This window comes from Branchiostoma floridae, chromosome 12, assembly GCF_000003815.2.
Source record: "Branchiostoma floridae strain S238N-H82 chromosome 12, Bfl_VNyyK, whole genome shotgun sequence".
NCBI lineage: Eukaryota > Metazoa > Chordata > Leptocardii > Amphioxiformes > Branchiostomatidae > Branchiostoma > Branchiostoma floridae.
The window spans coordinates 4,440,555-4,463,863 of NC_049990.1; the positions used below are offsets into that span (position 1 = coordinate 4,440,555).

The following is a 23,309-nucleotide window of genomic DNA, read 5'->3' on the forward strand; positions in this document are numbered from 1 at the left end:
AAACGTATTTCATAACCTTAAATCATGCAAAAAATGCTATCTAGTAACTTTTATTTGGTATTTTGATGTATTAGTATTGTTTTTAATGCGAGAAATCGAGGTAATATCTATCAGGGATGGTTTGCGGCGGTCAGTCCGTTTGGGTCCTCGCGTATTGATCGCTCTCTGGTGGACAGGAAGGGGACAAGTAGGTGGTTTCGTACTTATTTCTACCATTTCTGATCCCTTCGCAAATCACTCCATCTGCTTTGTCTTGGTCGCAGTGGCTTGCCGAGGACTATAGCTAGCTCTACCGTTAATTTTCTTGGCGAGCGGCGTTGCAAACGGGTGAAAACCCCTCCCGAACATTGCAGAGCGCTCGAATCTCACACCCGCCTAAAGGATGGCCCGATCAGATGGTCGGACTGAAGGGGGTGATATTTTCTCGCTCCTTGCTCTATCGCTATAACTTCCAGCGATATCTTTGGATGCAAACGGCTTCTTTGCTTCACCTTTTCTTCTGTATAGTGTGTACAAGGGATAGTTTTAACGGTAGGCGATTGTGATCACAATGCTAGGCTCACAAAGTGCTGTATAGTAGATATACACCCTCCCCCATCCTCATGCATACATGCATGTGCAATACGTTATACTGTCGGAGCAAAAATGGGTGGGGCATCGCTTTCTCCTACCCAGCGTCTTCATCTCTATGTCTACTTCCTTACGTCTTAGTCCCTCTGCGTTTGTTTCTTGGAATTTCTTGCTAAGGTTTGCCTTGTCTTGAGCTATTTAGTCACGCTTGGCCACATATTAAATGCATCAACGGGAGATATGTTATAATAATAATGATATCGCTGGCAATCTCGTATCACGGCGTGCAAAGTGATGCATTTTTCATGGCTGGACTTAAAGGCCCAACAAGATCTGAAATGTCTTATTTCGATCTTATTGCATTTCTCAATTGGAATCGTGGCGAGAATGCCGAGCGGCCCGGTTCGCGGTCGTGGCCGCAGTTGGCATTGATTATTTAAGGGATCAGCGATTATCCGAGTACTTTGGCTTCATGCAGGAAGCATGAGTAGCATCGTCACACCGGTATCACTGATTGGCTAACCTCTGACACCCAATTCTGAACCTGGAACACCAGTCTGGATATGTAGCTAATGAGAAATGAAACTTTGAAAGATGTGTTTATAACATATTCAATATGTGATATCACATATTTTTCATCGTAGAAATATTCAACATTCTTGTCACACTGGTATCACTGATTGGCTGACCTTTGACACCCACTTCTGAACCTGGAACAACACTGGATACAGCTAGTACTATTAATCAGAACTGAAAGATTGAAAGATGTGTTTATAACATATTCAACATCATGTATTGTTGACTTTAAGTATTCTTTAACGTAGAACTATCATATTCATTTCACACCGGTATCACTGATTGGCTGACCTCTGACACCCAATTCTGAACCTGGAACAACACTGGATACAGCTAGTACTATTAATCAGAAATGAAACTTTGAAAGATGTGTTTATAACATATTCAATATCATATATTGTGAGTTTAAGTATTCTTTATCGTAGAAGTATCATATTCATTTCACACCGGTATCACTGATTGGCTAACCTCTGACACCCAATTCTGAACCTGGAACAACACTGGATGTACAGCTAACTTACTATTAATCAGAAATGAAACTTTGAAAGATGAAATTGTCAGTGTTTATAACATATTTAATATCACATATTGTTGAGTTTAAGTATTTTTTATCGTAGAAATATTCTTGTCACATAATGTAGTGTGTAATGTGTAGGTTTTTAACCTGAAACATAATCAGGCAATAAAGATATGCAGCTAATCTGAAATTGGAGCTTACTTCTAGTCCTATTCAGTATTTATAACATATGATATTAGATAATCAGTTCCATTATCTTACCAGTATCACTGCTTTGGTAACCTCTGGCACTAAGTGGTTTGTTTTTGAACCTGGAACAAGAAGGCAATAAGGATACAGCTATTTTGAAATTAAAGATAAATTAATTTGTATTTTTAGCATCATTTATTCAATATCATAGAAATGAGTAGCATTGTCATTTAACAATTGAGAAACCCCTCGCTCTGAGCAGATGTGTTTCTGAACCTGAAACAACCAGGCAATAAAGATCCAGCTAATCTGAAATTAGAAATTTGTCATTAAGAATTGTTGTTGATATCTTGTCACTGGGGTGATGTATGATAATTGTTTGTCATCGTAAGGTTGGATGGTTAGCTGTTTTCATACCAAATTTGGGCCAAAACTCCTATATTATGAAAGAAAAGAATAAAAGTTTAATCAGATCGCTACCATTGATAATTAGTTTTGTTTACCAAAGTGCAATAAAGAAAACTTTTTTTGTTGTTAACATGAGATATTTCTTCTTGAGTACAATATTGCTACATGGCATTGACAATTTTAATGTCTTTTGCCTTTCCAAGTTAGTAATTTGATATTAAGAAAATTACCATATTTGTTTCAAACTTTGATTCTACAGCAATTCTATTGTTCTTACATTGATATGCATTACAGTAAAACCTGTACATAAAGACCACCTGGCCATTGGGATCTGAGTGGTCTTTTGGGGCAGTTTTGAGTGTATTTTAATGTCCTTTGTCTGGTCAAGCATATGGTAAAGCATATGGTGTCCCTGCCATCAGTGAATTATACTGTAATTATATCTGCTCTGTGTTACAAATGTACCACAAGGATGTCGAGCGGTGTCAAAGCCATATATTACAGATAGACGTAACAGTAATAACGGCGGCGGATCTCTCCCAGCACTGATTATAAGTCGTATATTTCTGCTGTGTCAGTCCGGTCGCTAGTTCAGGCTTATATAGGGCTCACCACGGGGGAACATCCGTCTTATTCTGATAGGACCTGCAATAAGGGGTGATTATGCCAATTTTTGTATGGCTTTTATTTTATTTTTATGTATCTTTTTTTTCTAATATAAAAGGTTGTATATTTCTGCTGTGTCAGTCCGGTCGCTAGTTCAGGCTTATATAGGGCTCACCACGGGGGAACATCCGTCTTATTCTGATAGGACCGGCAATAAGGGGTGATTATGCCAATTTTTGTATGGCCTTTACTTGCAACCTTTTGATATAGCATCAAGCATCGGTACTGCAATATCTGACAAGCTTTCGTGTGGTGAAATTTATCCCAGACTTGATTTAGAAAATCAAATCATATTACTGGATCTTCCTAAGATAAATCTTACTTGTTACCATTTCAAGATTTTTTCCTTATTTTTAAGATAAGAACTTATATGGAAGTAAGCAACAAATACAATTGAACACCATAGAACCAGTAATAATATAATATATATCTTATCAAAAGTCATGCTTTGTAAATACCTTTGTCTCCTTATCACTATGGCAACTGTTTTGCATATGGCGTATATCCTCGTCATCATCATCCCAATACTGTTATCTAGTATTTGGATTTTTTTAGCCTGCTAGAATGAAGGCATTAGACTATTAATTGAAAGCTGTTTAGCAGTGGAAGAAAAGTAGTTGTTTACACAATGTACATGTACTTAGTTGTAAAGTAAACCTAATCATTGTTTTTTTATTGATTTTTTTCAATCTCCCCCAAACAGGTGGTTCAATCAATATTTGAGATTTGTTTATCATTCTAAATATAGACTTGAACAATCTGTTTCTGTGGAATGAGAAACAAATTGTAGTAAAAAGTTATTCTTAACTGTTTTATTTTAATTCTAAATAGCTGTCTAGAATGAATTCAAATGCAGTATCACTTAAGCAATCTGCATGTCAAAAATTGTGATGATCCATTTATCGGATCCCCTCTCGAGTTATTCTGTTTCAAAGACTGAAACTAAACTAGCTCCTGTAGTTCCGAAAAAAGCTTCTAGGTGGCCGAAACCTACTTACTCTCTGCCTCAAGAGCTACATCAGTACATGTATCTACCATTCAAAAATCACAGCCGTAGCAATTGTCCAGAACTTGACATATCCCACTGCAGTACCATAAAAAGATGCTAGGGTGTCCAAAATCTAAATGTTTTCAGGTCTTGTCAAAACTTACCCACATAATAAATACCAATACAATCCATCCAGGTGATTTTGAGTCTTCTTCTGATGCTGGTCTTCTACATACAAATATACAAACAAATGCTACCAAAAACATAACCTTCTTGTTGAAGGTACTTAATAAGTGGAATGCATTGGTAGGGACGAAATGCTGTTCCCCATAGGAGACGTATGCAGGAAAGTTAATGTAAAGCTCTGATTGCAGTCAGAGTTCTGAATCACTGGTTTTTATGAGTGGAAGGGCCCCTCATCATCATACACTAATCATAAGATCAACATCAGGACACGCTTTGGCACCTGATGGCTGCCCATAAAAACGGGAAAGAAATTACTTCACGAGGTAGTGTTAATTTCTGTCTAGAAAATTCGAGGAAAAAACGCATTTTCTAAACAGAGGCTATGGGTTTAGGTTTTCAGCATCTTTATTGGGCTTTCTCTTCTGTCAGGTATTTTGTCTACTCAGCAGCCAAAAGTAAACCTGACAAATAAGTGGAAACCAATGGAAATGGAGAGAAATTACTTCACGAGGCAACGCTAATTTCTGTCTAGAAAAATCGAGGAAAAACGGTATTCTTTGTTACCTACTAGTATATGTAAAGACACTTTGTAAAGAACCTTGTGCACTTCTGCTTCAGTCTATATTTAGCATATGATGAATATTAATACAGTATTAGATATGTTATCAGTGGGGTTAAGCATCCTTTATCGTTTTGATATCATAAGATTCAGCATCTGACTGCAGCAAAGACACATGTAAATTACCTTTACTTTAAAGTAAAGCATTTCTACTTCTGCTTCTATATTTAGCATATGATAAATATTGATATTAGATATGTTATCAGTATAGGGTTAAGTATCATTTTTATATCATAAGATTCAGCATCTGATTGCAGTAAAGACACATGTAAATTACTGTTACTTTAAAATTAAGCAGTTCTACTTCTCCTGCTTTCTTGAAATCCTTGTTGACGACCGTCCCGCGGGGCCTGACTAATCAATCCACTTCCCCCCATCTCCTGCCTGGAAGGGTTGTTGGAAAGCCATCACTGCAGCTCAGATTTGATCATATCTGGCCCTAATACAATCCGCGATCATTCACTGCACATAATAACACGGGACGGCCCCTACGGAATACGCCCTCATTTGCATAGATTTGGAAAAAGGGATGAGGATGACTGGATGCCTTCCGGAGCACTGCCGTTGCCCGGGGTTACCGACTGTGGAATGCGCCCTTATTTGCATATTTAGAATTAAGCACACCGGAGAGCGTCCTCCCTACATTTTTGTGTCCAATTCTCTTGCAAATAAAATCAGTAATTTCCATTTGTTCTCAAGCTACTTTTCCATTTATATTTTACATATTATTGTACTATGGAAAACAATCATCATAATGTTTTTAGAAATTATCAATTAGATTATTTCTATTTTTAGAAAAGAGTACACATTTATGCCAATAAATATTTTACTCACATAGTCTCATTTTGTTGTTCTCGCCTTTTGTTTTATAATATATGAAGAATATAAATCAGATGAAATCAATGCAGTTGCCCGGGGATATGGCCCCCGTGGTTAATGACTTTCCTCATGGGAATTGACGTGAGGATGAAAAATATTCCCTGGCCGACCACATGGAGTGTTCCAGAAATATCCCTGCTTTACATGCATAGCTAACACGTAGCAATAGCAGCTTCCAAAAATTGCTGAAGGAATTCTTTTGGATTCCTTAACTGCAGCACCCGTTTGTGTCATAGAATTTGTTAGCGAAGCTTCGCGATCTCATTTTACTGTCGTCTGGCTTGAAAGATATAGTGGAGACTTGCCATTTGCTGGGGTGCAGCTTTCAAAAATTGCTGAAGGAATTTCTTGGATTCGTGAACTTCAACAGCCGCTTGTGTCATAGAATTGGTCTGCGCGATCCTGTGAACTGTCCTCTGGCTTGTAACATCGCCACTTTGACCAGCCGTGGCTTGATGTTGTAACGGCTGTTGCCATTTGCCGGGGCGCGTGTGTATCGGGGAGGCAGCGGCGTTCACCTTCTGTATTGAACTCAGACAGTGCCAGGGATGGTGCTGCAATTTTCTAGCTGAGTGGGAATAATAGAGGGAGAGATGGTGCCCGGTCTGTTGGAGCTGTCTGTCTGTCAGCAGGCTGATGGATTGCTGTCTGTAAGGTGGGTCTCATCGTGTATTTCTGGGTGGAATTCTTTTATCATTATTTCTATGTAACAAAGGATTTTTATTTTACAGTCACTGTATTATTAGATAAAACCTTACATAGAAATACAACAGCAAAATCTGAAGTGCTCAGAAGTTAGTTATAGGTATCACACAGGACATCAAGCATTGTGGTGTTTTTTTGTCCTTATGTATTTCTTTTTGGAATTTTTTAAAATCAGTATCTACCTGACAAAGGAGTAGACAATTTCATTGGGTAAAACCTTTCCCTGAAATATAACAGGGAAATCACAGGGAAAGTACAATTGTAGGTATCATGCTCAAGAATTGTGGTGTTTTTTTTCCTGTCTTTTTATACTGCTGTTAGATTTTGATTCTTATTATAGGTGCCTATTTAACAAAGGAGTAGACAGTTTTATTAGATAAAACCTTACCCAGAAATATGACAGCAGAATCCTGAAGTGCTCAGTTGTAGCACACCAGTCCAAACCATAACCATTAAGACAGGAAGGTGGGAATTCATTATTTTCTCCATGTGTAATTTGTTAATTGTGGAGACAGTACAAAAGAGAAATCTAATGCGTTATGTGAAGCTGTAGGAACCACAATGCTTTCATTTTCTACATTGGACTGCTTGTTCCATACCTTTTGTGCAACAATATGTATTTGAGACCAGTCCAGACTATGTTATGGTAATTATTATGGCCACCGTACAAAGGAATTAGGTATAGGATGTAAAACGTCATAGACTGTTACCCCCAAATATAACAATGGAATCATCTAATATTCACACTGCTTTAGCTTTTGATAGTGTTGTCTAATAATTGTTATGTCAAGCAGTGTTCTCTTTTTTAGACTTGTTCTTCTATTTTTGTAAATTTCTTGACCTTTTGTCCAACAACGTTTTATATAAAATAGTCCAAAACTATAACCATCAAACTGCACATTCATATATACAGAGAATTGTGTGTGTGTGTAGCAGCACTAGCCTAACAAAGGCTTTGTCCTCCCTGTCCTGAGGCCACCTACACACCTCTGTGTATTCCCAGAGTGCATCTATCTTCAGCTAGCAGATTTGCTCTTGCCGTAGTGCTGAAACTCTGACTGTTGTTACAGTCACTTAGCCCTGACCTCAACCTGGAATATAGCACTACTAATTCTATACCATGGCTGTTATTACCCCCATAATTGTTCCCTGCATGTGAGTTTATGTGTTTGGGGCTTTGTGTTTGCCCCCTTTTTGTTGGTTTACAAGTGGAAATCACACCCATGGTATTTGCCAGACCTACAGAGGTATAAAAATGGATTTTCGTTAACATAATGTGATGGTGATAAAAAGGAGACCAACCAATTCTACTGCAGATGAGAATGCACATAAAAATGCTATTATTATTTACATTGTTGATGCATTTCTATTTTGATGCAGATCGTGTAATTTGGCCTGAGGCGCAATGTTCATGGCTTAATAATGGTTTTACTCTAAAGTTGTATGAATAATGATATAAAAGGGAGACCAGTTCTGATTCATATGAAAAAAGCACACAATGCAATCATTTACACGGCTTAGATTTTTTCCTTTTCTGATGCAGATGTTAAAGGTGTAAAATAGCCTTGTTTTACAGTAATTTCATGATTCAAATATTGACTGATTTTGGTGCATATGAGAGGCCTCATTTACAAAGAATTGTATAGAAAAAATACAAACTACTTATTTTTTCCTACTTAGATGATGATGTAATCTATCCTAATGTTCATCTCATATTCATTACACCGGAACAGAAAGCGGGATCTGTTGTTCTGCTTGCTTGCATGCTGGCCATAGAATTTATTCATAATCTCAGCTATTTGATAGTACGTTGTCATGCATGGCTTCCAGGCATACCATGTCTATTCTTTATGGAGGGAAAATGGTGCTAAATTATTCAAAGGCACTTTTGGAAGGTGTGACTGCATTTTCTGGCCCCATGGTTATTGTCCCAGTTTTTGCTTGTAACTTTGTATATGTTGATATGAGTATATAGGTCAGTGGTTTAAGTTGGTATGTTGGGATTGAAATTCAAAGTGTAAAACTCATGTATTTGAGAGTCTAAGAGGGGAAAGTTGAGTTCTATGTACAGTTTTGTTTTCTGATTGTGTACAGTAGTGAAATCTGTCATATGCTATATATCATGTGACCTAGCTTATCTAGTAAAAATATTTTTGTTACAAATTCGAAACTCTGTGGTAATAGTAATAATAGTGCTTGATTTATACTTTTTGACACCTTTAATTTTGTACCATTAAAATTTGTTCAGAGGTTACAATACAAATTTGCCTAGCGTTTACTGCAAAATTATGTTCATTAAGTTTTTCAATACTGTAATAGAGCTTGATAAACAGATTTTGACAGTCTAGATTGTTACTTTATTGAGTAAACTTTTTTTTTTATGTAGGACTCTGAAGAAGGTATCTTGCATTGTGTGGACATGCACTTTTATGGTATCGAAAATTCCAGGCTTGAGACAAAGATACTATTATTATGAATCGGGTTCAAGTATTATGTATGTGTCATAAGATGGGTATAGGTATTTGTACATCTAGTATTTGCCAGTACATACATGTACATGTGTGTGTCATTGGATGGGTATGTGTACATCTAGTATTTGCCAGCACATCGGGACCCCCCCTCCCCCTTTGGGACTATATCTACATAGCATGACATGTAACACATTAGGCAAGATCTGTACATTTGTGTCAAATAATCGTACTGCATTACTATGCATTGCTTTTTTAGCATGGGAATAGACTTATCATGCACTAGAAACAACTACTTAAAAGAACGGACGAAAGAAAATGTTACCTAAGGTCACACCAAATTCATTTGCTGCTTCTTGGACTTTTTCAGAAAAAAATTGGACTAGCAGGTAAAAAAAAGTAAATTTTTTCAGAAGGTCTGGGGTGAAGATATATGGCTTAAATAACACAAAGATACAGCAGCCCAAGGAGTTTAATGGTACGTTTTATGCAATTAATCCCTTCCTTTGATTTGGTATTTATGCTCCGAATAAAAGGCATTGTTTTTAGACTGAAATTATGTGTATGTGGCTCTGATTGGCAATATTTACATGTTTGTGAACAAAAATCTTTTCTCGGGAATTCAATTTTTTTTTTTTAACCCTCAAACCACCGTATGGGGTCAAAACTGACCCCAGGCGTATATCAATGTGTGCTATTATGGCATTTCTGGTCGAAAACAAATTTCCTTTTAGGAGTTTGTTTGTATATATGCCCTAAAACTGTTTATACATTTTTACCGAGATTGGCTAATTTTTGATTAAGTTATCCTCGAAAGTTTATGCATGGTCCAGTGGGGTCAAAACTGACCCCAGAATTTTTTAAACAAACATTTGCGACCCACACCAAAACTACTTATTGTAGGATCACGAAATTTTCAGAGAATGATGTACATGTAAGCCAACATTATTGTAACAACTTTTGTGCCATTATCATATTATATGACGACATTATGACGTCATCTAGGTAATATCGGCCGCCATCTTGGATTTTGACTGATGACGTCATCAAATTAGCAAAATCATGAATATTGAGTCATGAAATTTACGTTGAATTTCATAAGATGTGATAAACAACTGTTTTTTGCCAATAAAACCTTAAACTTAATTGTTTAATACAAAATTAGAAAATTTCGTAATAAATATGTCTGTCAGAATTCCGTTGCCATGGCAACATGAAAAATGATGAACATACTTCGTTCACTGAAAATGTTTGGTATCAACATTTTCTAAAAACTTACTAAGTTTAGTGGCCCTAGCATAAGCCATTCAGGCACTATACGGCATTGAAGTTGGTACAGGCATCAAAAACCTCCTTCCTGGTCTGAATAGAGTTGGTGCAAAATGTAGTCCATATGATCTTTTGCATAAATTATGATAATGAGCTAGAATTATTCTCACCTAATCATGTCAGACTGTCACACATAGATTAATGAAACTATACGTATATACAAATCACTAAAAGAGTCACACAAAAAACTGTATTTGTACAAAACGTTTTGGGGTCAGTTTTGACCCCATACGGTAATCTACGTCACAAAAAAGCTACGGTGGTTTGAGGGTTAAATAAAAAACAAATGGACGGGCAAATCTGAGAAGCAACAAATAACATTGGTGTGGTCTAAACTAACAGTTGTTATTATTGATGTTCTGTTTGAACATTTCCCTGCTGTAAATTTACCGGCCTGGCTAAGAGCAAGATGAGGCACAAAGCAGCAGTTAAAATGCACAATTCCAGCCGTGCCAGATTGATAGGTTTTTCCTCACCCAGCTCTCTCGGTAAATGTACATGATATTGAGTGGAGCAGCGCAAGTGTTCACAGAAGTGTGGTATATAGAGGGGGAAGAGAAGTGATGGGCACTTAGTCAACTCAGGCGTACAAACTTCGCAGGAGAGGAGGTGTCCATCCATGACAGGCAATTTCGGGGGTAAGAATTATGATAGGCCCTCTTTCCACTAGCTGGTGTTTGCTGAGTTACTGTACGGAGACCAAAATTTCCCTTTCAACAACCGGTGCAATGGCCGAGTGGGTAGAGTGTTTGAGTTTGATCCCTGGCCGAGTTATACCAAAGACTTTAAAATTGGTACATGCTGCTTTCTCTGCTTAGCACTCAGCATTCGGAAAAGAGTATGGAAGTTGAACACACCCCACTACCAGTGGAATTGCCTCCTGCTGTAGTGATTGCACAAAGCTGTGTGGCCCCGGGCCACTGAGACAGTGATAGGCACCATCCTATGCACCATCAGGCATAGGTATTTGTTTGGCATATGTATATCTTACATGTAGTAAGATGGAAAATATTGTTCATGAAACCTAGAAGTAGATATGTTGATGCCAATCTTCTTGCATGTATTTATGGAACCATTGACAATACAAAAGAGTATAATGTTGCATCTTTGCTTGAGGGCATTTTATGATGCTATGTCCATTAATGGCAATGTCTTGGAGTAAAGCACTGTAAAGAAGAAGTGGAGCATGAAGAAAATGTAATCATGGTTTGATCAATAGTTTCCCACTGTTTGTACTGCAAGTGATTTGCCTGGACTGTAGGGGTGGGTACCGGTACAGGAAAATTCAGATACAGGTACAGTCCCGGTCCAGAGGAATATCCAACGTCCACTTGCGTTGTAAAATCCCATCCGAGTCATGTAAACAGCCTCAGATTAGACCAAGTTTGACTGTAGAAGCTCAGTAAAACTGCTTCACTCTTTTTATTTTGTTGGCCCCTTAAGCCCTAAAACATGTGAAAGCTTGCCAGTATGCCAGCTTGCTGTTCACTTTTGAATGGGTCCAACATCCGGTCTACTGATTTTTTAGGCCTGTTTTCTGGACCGGTCTAACAAGAAAATGCATTTTTGTACACCATACCGGTATGTATCCTTACTGGACTGTAATCTCAACTGTTCTCTGGTGGGACATGCTTTGCAGTCTCAGTCCAGGGGGAGGATGACTCACAAGATATTTGCATAGAAGATTTGTCAAGCGTAGAAAAGGAACGGAAATTTAAGTTTTTATGTGGCATTTGGGAGTTCCTAGGTTTGAATATTGATGATAGCAAAGTTTGTTATCATCAGGAAATTAATTCGCATGTATGCCATGGGTATATTCAATAAAAGTGATTCTATTCGATCTTTACACTGTATTTTGGCACCAAATTTGAAATTCAATTGGCTATATGGGGCTATGCAGCTGGGAAAGGTTTAAGTTGTGTTTTGCATGCCTTTGTTGCAGTGTTTTTATCACAGCTTAACATATAACATGGTGCTTAGCTGCCGTATCCTCATGTTTTACTTTTAGTACTATCTCAGTGCTGTTTTGATGCCTGTACTCAAAGCTAGACATTGTGTCCCTCAGGAAGTCACTTTTGTTGTACTTTCCTCCCTCCACCCATGTGTGAAAAAACTTAAAAAGGGAACCTGAGTCCTGACTTCAGTTGGAAAGGTAAAAGACTGTGGAAGGAGAGGGATGGGCTCCGCCTTCCAATACTGTACCCTAGACACAGTGGATTAACAAACTGCTGCTCCTACGGCCACGAAAAGACTATAACTCATGAGACCTTTACCTTTCTAGTGTCCTTAAGATCAACTCTGTTTCTTTCGTTACAGCTATATTTGTACTTGTTAGAGAACTGTTATGAAATCGCTAGGCTGAGCATTTGAGCATTTGAATGGGAAAATTGGCAGGGTTTCTCAGGCCACTTCTTCTGCTTTGCTTCACAGTGATCCCTTTCTGGTGCCAGAAATAGCCAAACATGAACGGGTAGCTTTTTATACTGCCTCAAAATAGTCAGCCTTAACACGGTTGTTAGATTTACTTAGAAAGTAACCCCACGAAGACCTCAAGCGGTCATGGACGTTTTAATGATCTCAATGGAACAAACCGTACAGTCAGTACTCTGAAGACCAGAAAAAAACACATGAACAGGCAACTTTTTATACTGCCTCAAAATAGACATCCTTGACAAGTTTAATAGATTTTCTTGAAAAGTGACCCCACGAAGACCTCAAGCAGTCATGGACATTTTAATGATCTCAATGGAACAAACCGTACAGTTAGTACTTTGAAGACCAGAAAAAAACACATGAACAGGCAACTTTTTATACTGCCTCAAAATAGACAACCTTAACAAGGTTGATAGATTTTCTTCAAAAGTGACCCCACTAACTGACTGAGCCTCAAGCGGTCATGGACATTTTAATGATTCAAGTGGTACAAACAGTACATGTATTAGTCAGTGCTCTGAAGACCAGAAATAGCCAAATATGAACAGGCAATTTTTTATACTGCCTCAAAATAGTAGTCCTTAACAAGGTTGATAGATTTTCTTCAAAAGTGACCCCACTAACTGACTAAGCCTCAAGCGGTCATGGACGTTTTAATGATTCAAGTGGTACAAACCATACATGTATGAGTCAGTGCTCTGAAGACCAGAAAAAGCAAACATGAACAGGCAACTTTTTATACCGACTCAAAATAGACATCCTTAACAAGGTTGTTAGACTTACTTAGAAAGTAACCCCACGAAGACCTCAAGAAGTCATGGGCGTTTTAATGATCTCAGTGGTACAAACCATACATGTACGAGTCAGTACTCTGAAGACCAGAAATAGCCAAACACTAACGGGCAACTTTTTGTACTGCCTCAAAATAGTCTTGAAACCTTGACAAGTGACCCTACGAAGACCTCAAACGGTCATGGAAATTTTAATGAATTTGAAAGTTTATTTTCAAGTTCATGCCCAATAAAGTCAAAGTCAACATAGGGAACATACATATGACAGTGGATAGTGATAAATATTATTGTAAAAAGAGACTACTCAAATACTAGTGTTGGCTATATCTACACAGGTTGGGTTTGACTTCTTTTTGGGAAGCAGAGGAAGATGCTAATGATCCCAGTTATACAAATTATACATGTATGAGTCAGTGATCTGGAGGGCACTCAAACAACTTATATAACTCTGTCAAGCACCACTTCAGCCTGTTGAGGATGGTTCTTTCAGCCTCTCAACCCCCAGGATTATGATATACAAAGCCACTTAGAATGTGATATCGTAGCTTCCTGTTCTTCTTTGTGCCATCGTAAGCACATCCTGTTCTTTCAAATAGTAGGACACTGAACAAGCCACTAGAATGGAGTACTAGTAGTTAAAAATTGATAGCGGAGCCACTCTCAGTGGGATGGCACGTGTTTGTTTATATATTGTACTAGTACTTGACAATGTGTATATATTACTACTAATTCATTGTCTAGCACTTTTGTAGGTATTGTCCAATACTTCTGTAGGTAATGTAAAGTCTGTAAATATTAAGATGCTTGACTTGACCTTGAGGTGGTTTTCTTTTCACAATGACCCTTCCACAACAAACTCCCTATACTGTAAATATATCTTTCCAACTGTACTACAGATTTGTTTCATGTCAAAAGATTAAAACAACACAAAAACATCCTTCCTCCATCTGTGACAAAATTAAGGCCCCTTTAATTTTGCAATTATATTTTTCATACATCACAAAATTCTCTTACAAAAACCTGTCTGCTATTGTTATTGTATCAACAGCATGAAAACTTACAGATACCTTGACGAATGTGTATTCTTGCTCTACCTAATATTGGTAGGCAGCTCCTGAAGTTGAAGTTCAACGTCCTCCTGTTTCATTACATCCTGTCATTATTGCCAAGGCCACTCATCTGTAATAGCTACAAGCTAGTCAGGCTTGGCTTTATGTGATGGAGGCAGACCAATAAATAAAAAGAAGGACACTGGGATCCAGAAATTTATTTTCAGTTCCTAATCTTAGTTTCTTACCTTACCTTATCTGCTGCAATGATACTGCTGAGATATGGTCATGGGACTGAATTTCTCATTGGCAATAGATTGCTTTGTCTGGTTTAGAATCACCACCTGCATACATATTTTGTGTGTAGGAAAGCATAGATGAAATTGGAGCTGTGCAGGTATTTTTGATATTTGCTTGCATCTTGTCTGCACTGGTCCATGTACTGGGTATATATAGGTTAGTGTAGGTAAAATTGCAGTTTTGCAGGTATTTTTAATGTTTACCTGCACCTTACCTGCACTATACTTCCCAATATTTCCAGTAAAGCGCTGATATGTAAGGAATAGAATAGTCTCTGTAGAGAAGACTAATATATTTCCATTTTAATCCAAACTTTCTGACATGAAGACTATTTCATGTCAGAATGGTACAGGTATAAATTTGTCTTGTGCAAACAGTTATGTTATCATGGAAGCTTATCTGTGTTGGTAGTAATCATATTACAATGCTAACCTTTCTTCCAACACAAAAGTCTAGTACACACGGATCAAATTTTCAACGACCACTGTCGTCTTCTTCAGGATCAATACTGATGACCAATCTTCAGAACGTAAACTCACGAGAGTTAGTAAGTTTGAATGTTATTTTCACCGAAAAATAATCCCCAAAAGAGGAATTTTGAGCCGTGGCTTCGATTTCTCCATGTCATTGGTGTAATTTCCCCATTAGGCGACAGAGGTCAGTCCTGTGTTGGGATCCTGCCATGCTGTTCGATCTCCGAACACCACCATAATCCAGTCTCTCATTCCCTTACTGGCCTCCGGAGAAATCACGTTAAGACGGCATGATTGGCGCAGGATTGGGCCGAGACGAGTGTAGTACACGGTTTACATGGGAATGGCGGCCGTAATTCTTGAATTAGACGTCAACGCAGACATTTTGTAAGCCCCAGAGGGTGACCCACTGTAGGTAAGCCATTTTGCTCTGGTACTGTCAGAAGCAGAGGGACAGAGTTATGCTGGTTTAGCTACGTTTTCTTGTCTTGTAAAGAAGATGATGCAACTGTTATCCTTCTTGGGAGTGAGAAATTCTTGAGTGAGGAGTTGTTTAATGAAGGTGTGCTGCTGGTGTATAAGGTAAAGTCTATGAAGGTTGTATGTGTATGAAAGTGTGTCTGTGTTTTTAGTTGTCTGTCAGTGTGTGTGTGTGTGTGTGTGTGTGTGTGTTTGTGTATTGTACACGTGTATGTTTGTATATAATTATGATTGTAGGAGGAGGCTGTTATCAATCTTGATTTGATCGTTTTCTACCACACAAGTTTCTATGATTACATCTCTGGTGCTGAATTTCAATTGTATCATTCTGCCTCTTTGATCAGTCAGCAGATTTTTGTGGGGAATACTTGCATTTGTCTAAGCCATGGCTTCTGATCAGGATATTATACATTTCTCCAGCTCTATGTTGGCTATCATTTGGTCAACTTTAACATCTGTTTTTCAGTGTTTAGTTGGTTGGTATATCTATATGTCTCTCCTTGGTGCTGATTGACTATCACTCTTCTGGGCTCAACATACTGTCTGCATATGCATTTTGTACACCAAAATTTGGAGCTGCACACAAAGTGAAATTCTTTGTTGGTTAAGTTCAACCCTGTCCTTGGTGCTGAAAGTAGGATTCTTGTGCTTGTGTGATATTTGGGGCAAAAGATGGCAGTATGTTTTTGTATACTATTTTTTTTTTAAATAGTTAATCCTAGAGCTAGCCAGAATCTAGACTTTCAATTTTTAGTTTTAGTGTCTTTATTAAGGTTCCTATTGTTTTGGAAAGACCAACGGTTTTTGTTGCAAAAGGTTTAGTATCAGACAACAAGATCAGCATGTTCGATAATAGTAAGTCCAACATCTGTTGTGTGTTTTCCACAACAGCAGTCCCCGTGCAAACATGATTAAGTATTGTTTTAATTGATCCTAATCAAAGTCTTCACCAGTGTTCATTGTGCACAATTTGTAAAAAAAGAAGTTTGGCATAGATTTTTGCTTTTCGTAGATTTGTCCTGACATTACAAAGAAATGATTACATGATGGAGATATACATACCAGGTTGATATAAACAGACATAGCAATTTTGTGAAGAACTTCTAGACAGTATTACGCTTGATTATGGTTGAGGATGTCTGCATTTCTGTTCAGGTAAATCTTAGAAATCAATTTCTTTATTATGCAGAACTCGAAATTCATTTTTGGAAGAAAAATTTTGGGTGTACCACACAACAGCTGTTGTTTGTTTTCCACAACATGCAGTTCCCGTGCATATGTGATTAAGTATTGTTTTAATTGATCCTAATCACCAGTGATCGGTTCCAGGGTGTGTTGATCGATGAGGTCTGTCTGTTGTCACTTTTCTTCAAACATCTGACGATGTTCCTTTGTAGGGAATTGACATATCTTCTCTATATCCGAATACTTCTAGAAATTTCGATCAGTTAGTTTACAAAAATTACACACAGTTTGCTTGTTATATATCTGACTGGCATGATTTTTTTGTGAAGATATTTTGAGAACATTATTTGTTTTTATTTTTTGACTTCATTTTCAAATTATTAAATTAGAAAATTGAAAAAATTGTACCACCCCCTCAATCCCCCGCTTTGCCATATTGACAAACTGATCTCAGAAAAAATTGAAAAAATTATGACTGAGATTACTGTGCACCCCCTCCCCTCTTAGTAGACAATAGTTGAATCTGCATTACTTAGTCCACTAAACCAGTACCAAGGATGATTAATTGATTTGGTCTAATAATAGACATTGTTTACCATAGAGAACCTACCATATAAAAACTGTATGACTGAGTCTTTAATGACCCTGAGAACAAAAGATGCTTACAGAGGAACTCTTCTTTGTGATTCATGAATAAATTTGCTTTGTCACCATTCAAGGAAATGTTAGAATGACCTTATTATGCTGCCTTGACCTTGAGTTTGACATTGTAAATGTTCCGTGCTCTTTAATACCATTATTTCATGTGTCACAAAACACATAAACGTAAGAAAAACTGTCCTTCTAGACTCGTATAACGCGGAGTGAGACATTTTTGATTAAGTTGGTTTATAGTACTGTAACGTTGCAGTGCGTTTGTAAGGATTTTCCTTTGGGTGTGGCTTTTTCCGGTTGCAGACTCGAGATTTTCCCATGCGAGGATAAATTATTCAATAAGCTGAGACCTGGTGATTTTACGTGAGACACTTCCAGTTGTTTGTGTACCGAGGCTGCAGAAGGCAGGGACGTTTTTTTCTTGACATTTGACTGGAAATGGCACTTCTTGAAATTGTAAGTAAACCCTTTCAATTGTTAGGAGTAGTGTAAGGGTTTTAAAAACTAGATTTTGAATGCTATTGTGAAAATAGCTGTAGCATTGAGCAAGAAATACCTTGCTAAGAAAAATGTTCATTCTGAATTATTAAGAAAAATAAGGGCACGCAATTCCATTGAAACTACCTATATATACCTTTTAGCCTTATTGTATTGTTTTGGGATTTGTGAGTGTAACTGTGTATCATGTAACAGTGGTGTTATGTTAGAAGTGTTTTTTTAAATGAATAAATAGGAATTAGGATAACAGGCTTGCTGCTACACATCAGAGGTCAAAAATCATATTGTCAATAGCTGTGTTGCCTCAAATAGGCAGTTTGAATTTCTTTTACCTCATGGAAATCATATTGTTGTACACGTATCTATATGATCTTATGTGTTACAGTCATTGACACGTATTAAGTGGCCTAATATGTTGGGCAAGTTTTCACAGAATATCTGGATTAACACAGGATGAATAGGATTGCAGTGGATAAGTTATAATATACTAATAAGTAAATATTGAAATAGCCGATTCTTGGGATATGCAATGCATTCTTCTACTTCCAAAATCATATCTTTTTTGGCGTTTCTACTTCAATGTTCCAGCAAGAATTTCTTTATGTCCTCATATCAACCAGGAATCCTACTAATAAATATACTTTTTTTTTTAAAATTCGAAAGCCTTGTTCAGACATTGAAATACTATGCTGGAGAGAGTAGTGGTCTTTTTAGTACAACCTCAGTATTTCTAACTTACAAATTCTTGACAAATCTTTTGGTGTTTTTGCATAAACTGGTCATGACAGACTTTGCTACTGTTCATTGGTAGAAATACTGAGGCCAATATTTTTTTTCTTGAATGTTGTTTTATAAATCCCTGTAATGTATGTATGGAGGTATTTCTAAAAAGAAGAGTGTAATCTGCTGGTAAAATGAAGAAATGAAATGAAATGTTGGCTTGAAAGTTCATCTGTGTCTAGAAGTCATTCTGAATCATGGTCAAACTGTAACGCTCGTTTACCTTTATCCGTGGGGTGACCTTTATCCGTTGTCTTTAAAAACAGCACATTTAGGAGTATTAAGTCTGTGGACTGTGGTTTCAAATTTGCAATATTTTCAAAATGTTCTGATTTGAAACCACCGTCCGTCGACTTAATATCCCTAAAAGCGTTTTTTTTCTTACAGACAACGAATATAGGTTACCCCCGGATAAAGGTGAACCAGCGTTAATGTCAAACACAAAAACTGTCCAAGTCAAATTTTTGTATCAGAGATTTTAGTTCAAAAATGCTGTAACAGTTGTAAAAGATGAAAACTACTGATATCCAAAATTGCAGTTTTCTAATATTTTTGCTTATGAGCCCTAACTTCAAATTGGCTTGAAAGTTCATATGTGTTGGTAGAACTACAAATCATTCTAAATCAACTGTAATTTCCAACACAAAATTTAGACTCACCCAGATTTGCGACTGCCCAATTTTTTATAAGAATTTACAGTTAAACTTTGTCACATACATGTTGTTGTAAAAGATAAAAACTATTAATATCCAAAATTGCAGTTTTCTAATATTTTTGCCTCATCAGTATGAGCCCTAACTTCAAATTGCAGCGTGCAAGATGGGCATCCCATCCCCCAGTGCAATCATTGGAACCCTGGACAAGATCCAAATTGCCTCCATGGCAAGCCTTACATCATTTGTTGATTGAGACGACTATTACTTTCCCCACGGCTTAGAAATGATGCAGAAATGTCCCATTTGTAATTGTGTCTCAAACATTGAGGAATCACCTTGCCTCTCCAATCATGCTGACAGGTCCAGTTTGGCAGGAAGGGAGGCCTACATGTCACTGGTTAAATAGCAATGGCCTTTTTACCTCAGCTGTACCCTGTCCAGTGCCAGGCCTGACTCTAGTGCGTGCGTAGTCCAAGGATTCCGGCCCTGCCTCCAAACCAAGAAGCTAACTCACACGAGCGGTGGTCCACTGTTCATTGTGCTTGTTGAAAAAAGCTAGCCAGGGGGGAATTTCACCAGTACAGTGAACTTGTAAATACTGTACATAGTGTCTCTGTTCTCTCTATCGCAACCAGTGGAAGAATAACTCTTCAGTGAGCTAAACTGGACAACCAAACCGAGGTACAAGCCCAAAACTTTTGTGAAGACTTCAGATAATTTCTAGACCAGGAACCTATTACTCTCCCCATGGCTTAGAAATGATGCAGAAATGTCCCATTTGTAATTGTGTCTCGGACATTGAGGAATCACCCAGGCTCTCCAATCATGCTGACAGGTCCAATTTGGCAGGAAAGGAGGCCTACATGTCACTGGTTAAATGGCAATGTCCTTTTTACCTCAGCTGCACCCAGTCCGGTGCAATGGTCGAGTTGGTAGAGTATTGGCCTTGCATTAGGTAGGTTGTGAGTTTGATCCCTCGTCGAGTCATCCCAAAGACTGTAAAAATGGTGCATGCTGCTTTCTCAGGTTAGTGCTCAGCAATTAGGAAAGAGTATGGAAATTGAACACACAGTTACCAATACCAGTGGACTAGCCCTCTACTGTAGTGATTGCACAAATCTGTGTGGCCCAGGGCTACTGATATGGAGATGGGCACCGCCCTATGCGTCATCAGGCGCGGGAAGGACTTTGACTTTTTTTTTCACCCTGGCTTGCCAGGCCTGACTCTTGTGTGTGTGTAGTCCAGCGGATAGAGGCCCTGCCTCAGAAACAAGAAGCTCTCTAACACAGTGAGTCACTATCCGGTTTAGCGTCAGACTCTGTTATTCCCTGTCTTGCAAGGGTTGGATGTTTCGGGCTGTCGTTTATGGGTCTGATTGCTGATCTCCAGCTGCATCTTTAAAGGGGGTGGCTTTTTGCAAGTTCAGTTTGAATCTCAAAGCTGTGAGTTTGAATCTTAAGCTGTTGTCACTCACCTGACATGGGTTGCAGCCCTTAGGATGGGACATTAAGCCGTGATCCACTGTTCATTGTGCTTGTCAAAAAGAACTAGGGAAATTTTACCAGTACAGTGAACCTGTAAATACTGTACATAGTGTCTGTTTTCTCTATTGCAACCAGTGGAAGAATAGCTCTTCAGTGAGCTAAACTGGACAGCCAAACGCAGGTACAATATCACAAAAATTTTGTGACGACTTCAAACAAACAAACAAACAAACCATTTCTAGTCTGGAAACTTGGAAGAAATCCCCCTGACGTAACTAAAACCATGCGTCCTCCATAAACTTTGGTATTTATAACCTTTTGCCACAAAATTTTTATTGTCAAAGCGTCAGGCAGCTGTTAAAAAAAAGATTAGCATTCAGGGCAAGTGCGCGACTTCATTGATTGTACTTTATTGGGTCACTTGCAGCCATGTTTTTGACAAGGGGTTTTAACCACCGGTTCCTTTATTACACGCTCATACAACTTTTATGGCACCCGAGCAGGTTCTTGGGAAGGTAATAAAGGGACTGGGAAGTTTCCATGTGGCTGTGCTGAAAAGGTAGGAGAGTGGAGTTGTCAGGGCGGCCTTCATAAACTTGTGATCATGTGATCATAAGTCAAAGGGTAACCAGCTTTATCTGGACTCACTTATGCTAGTTCACCTTTATCCGTGGGGTGACCTTTATCCGTTGTCTTTAAAAACAACACATTTAGGAGTATTAAGTCTGCGGACAGTGGTTTCAGATTTGCAATCTTTACAAAATGTTCCCATTTGAAACCACCGTCCGTCGACTTTATATCCCTAAATACGTTTCTTTGTACAAACAAGGAATATAGGTTACCCCCGGATAAAGGTGAACCAGCGTTACATGTACAATATGTTTATGCTGATTTATTTATTACATCCAAAGGCAAAGAAGATATTTTTGATTATAGAATATTTATTAATTCATAACTGCTACTTTTGAGTTAAGGCTGGAGTTAACTTGAAAAAAAATGTATTCCTACCAGTCATAAAGTGATAATTACTCAAAGTCAAGCCCCACTCACTGAAAGATCTGACTAAAATGTGTGCACCAATGTACATATGTTACTCTTATGTTGATCTTCATGTTTTGCATAACTCTTAAATTTAGAAATTGAGAATAAATAACTTAAAGTTAAACTTAAGATCTGTTGTAATTCCCTTTTCAGACCACAGTATAATATTCTAAAAACCGAAACCCAACAATTCAAAACCTATCCATATCTAAATCTCCTTCTTTATTCACTCACAATGACCTCCCATTTTGCTGCTGCTTCTTATGGGCAAAACCATTCTTGCACATCTTTACCTATCATCATAAAAGAGCAAGATTCCTCATTTTAATTTCAGAAAACCGATGGAAGTCAGCACTAGCGTATTTGACTGTCATCTATAAAAGCACTTTGTGGCCTTGCCGGACACTGTCATAGCTAGCACTTGCTATCAGAAATTCTTGAGCATTTCTACTTGTCATCTTAAACAAGAGATTTCTTGTTTCGATTTCATGGAACAGCTAAAAATCAATGTATTCATGACGGTCATGAATAAAATAAAGACTTTTGTGGCCTTATATGACACCATCATATGTTGCGCTCTTATAAGTTATTGACTTTTTGTAGGTCATTTTTCAAAGATTTTGTTCACTTTCAAGAAACAGAGAGATCAACAAATGCAGATGGCATCCATAAAATGTCAGGGACATTGCAATCAGGTTAAAACGAACGCTAAACCAGATAGTAAGTGTAAGTGAGTGAAAGACTCCAATTGCAATTTCTTTATACTGTCCATCTGAATCAGCAATTCTGCCATACTGCAATCTCTGACACCTGATATGACAATCAAAAGGAAGCATTTGATTCACCCTCGGTCCCTGATGGACTATACAGGAATGTGACTTTCAGTACACGTGTCATCCGATGACTCTCCAGACGTCGCTTTTATGGCAGCTGATACCGTGGTGCAGCCAAGTGTGAACAGAGACGTGGCAGGGCTAAGATTGGAACAGCCCCTCCTAAATTATGGATGAGTCGGAAACGCACATCCTCACATTACCTGAGTCGTCAAAATTATGACAATACCGACAATAAACAGTCATCAATACTGTGATAAAAAGACACAAGTTTACCCTTTTTCAAGAGGGGTCTGGCTGTTCAGCAAAAAACAATGGAATGCAATGGAATACACAAAAATTATACCAAAATACTTATGTTAAGAAATCATGTTTGGGCATAAAACAAACTATGTACATGTATATATGGTCCAGGTGACAAGAAAGCACTAGAAACTGATGGACAATCCTGGCCCTTCGCAATATTTGTTATGATTTACTGACTACAATGACGATTTGAGAGTATTGTTTATTTCTACATAACCTACAAAAAATATGTAAAATGACATTTA

The 23,309-nt window shown here is 37.9% G+C and overlaps 1 protein-coding gene across 4 annotated transcripts in view; it reads left to right on the top strand.

The window, feature by feature from the left end:
* The first annotated feature begins 141 nt into the window (after positions 1-141).
* Positions 142-23,309, top strand: part of LOC118427760 (glycerophosphodiester phosphodiesterase domain-containing protein 5-like) — an 80,111-nt gene continuing 56,943 nt past the window's right edge. For 2 of the 4 annotated variants that reach the window (XM_035837684.1, XM_035837687.1), the window contains exon 1: positions 142-187. The gene's annotated coding sequence lies outside the window, so the exon portion shown is untranslated. Of the gene's footprint in view, positions 188-6,235; positions 6,254-15,411; positions 15,562-23,309 lie in introns of those variants that run through there. The other 2 variants (XM_035837686.1, XM_035837685.1) reach the window with 2 other exon arrangements.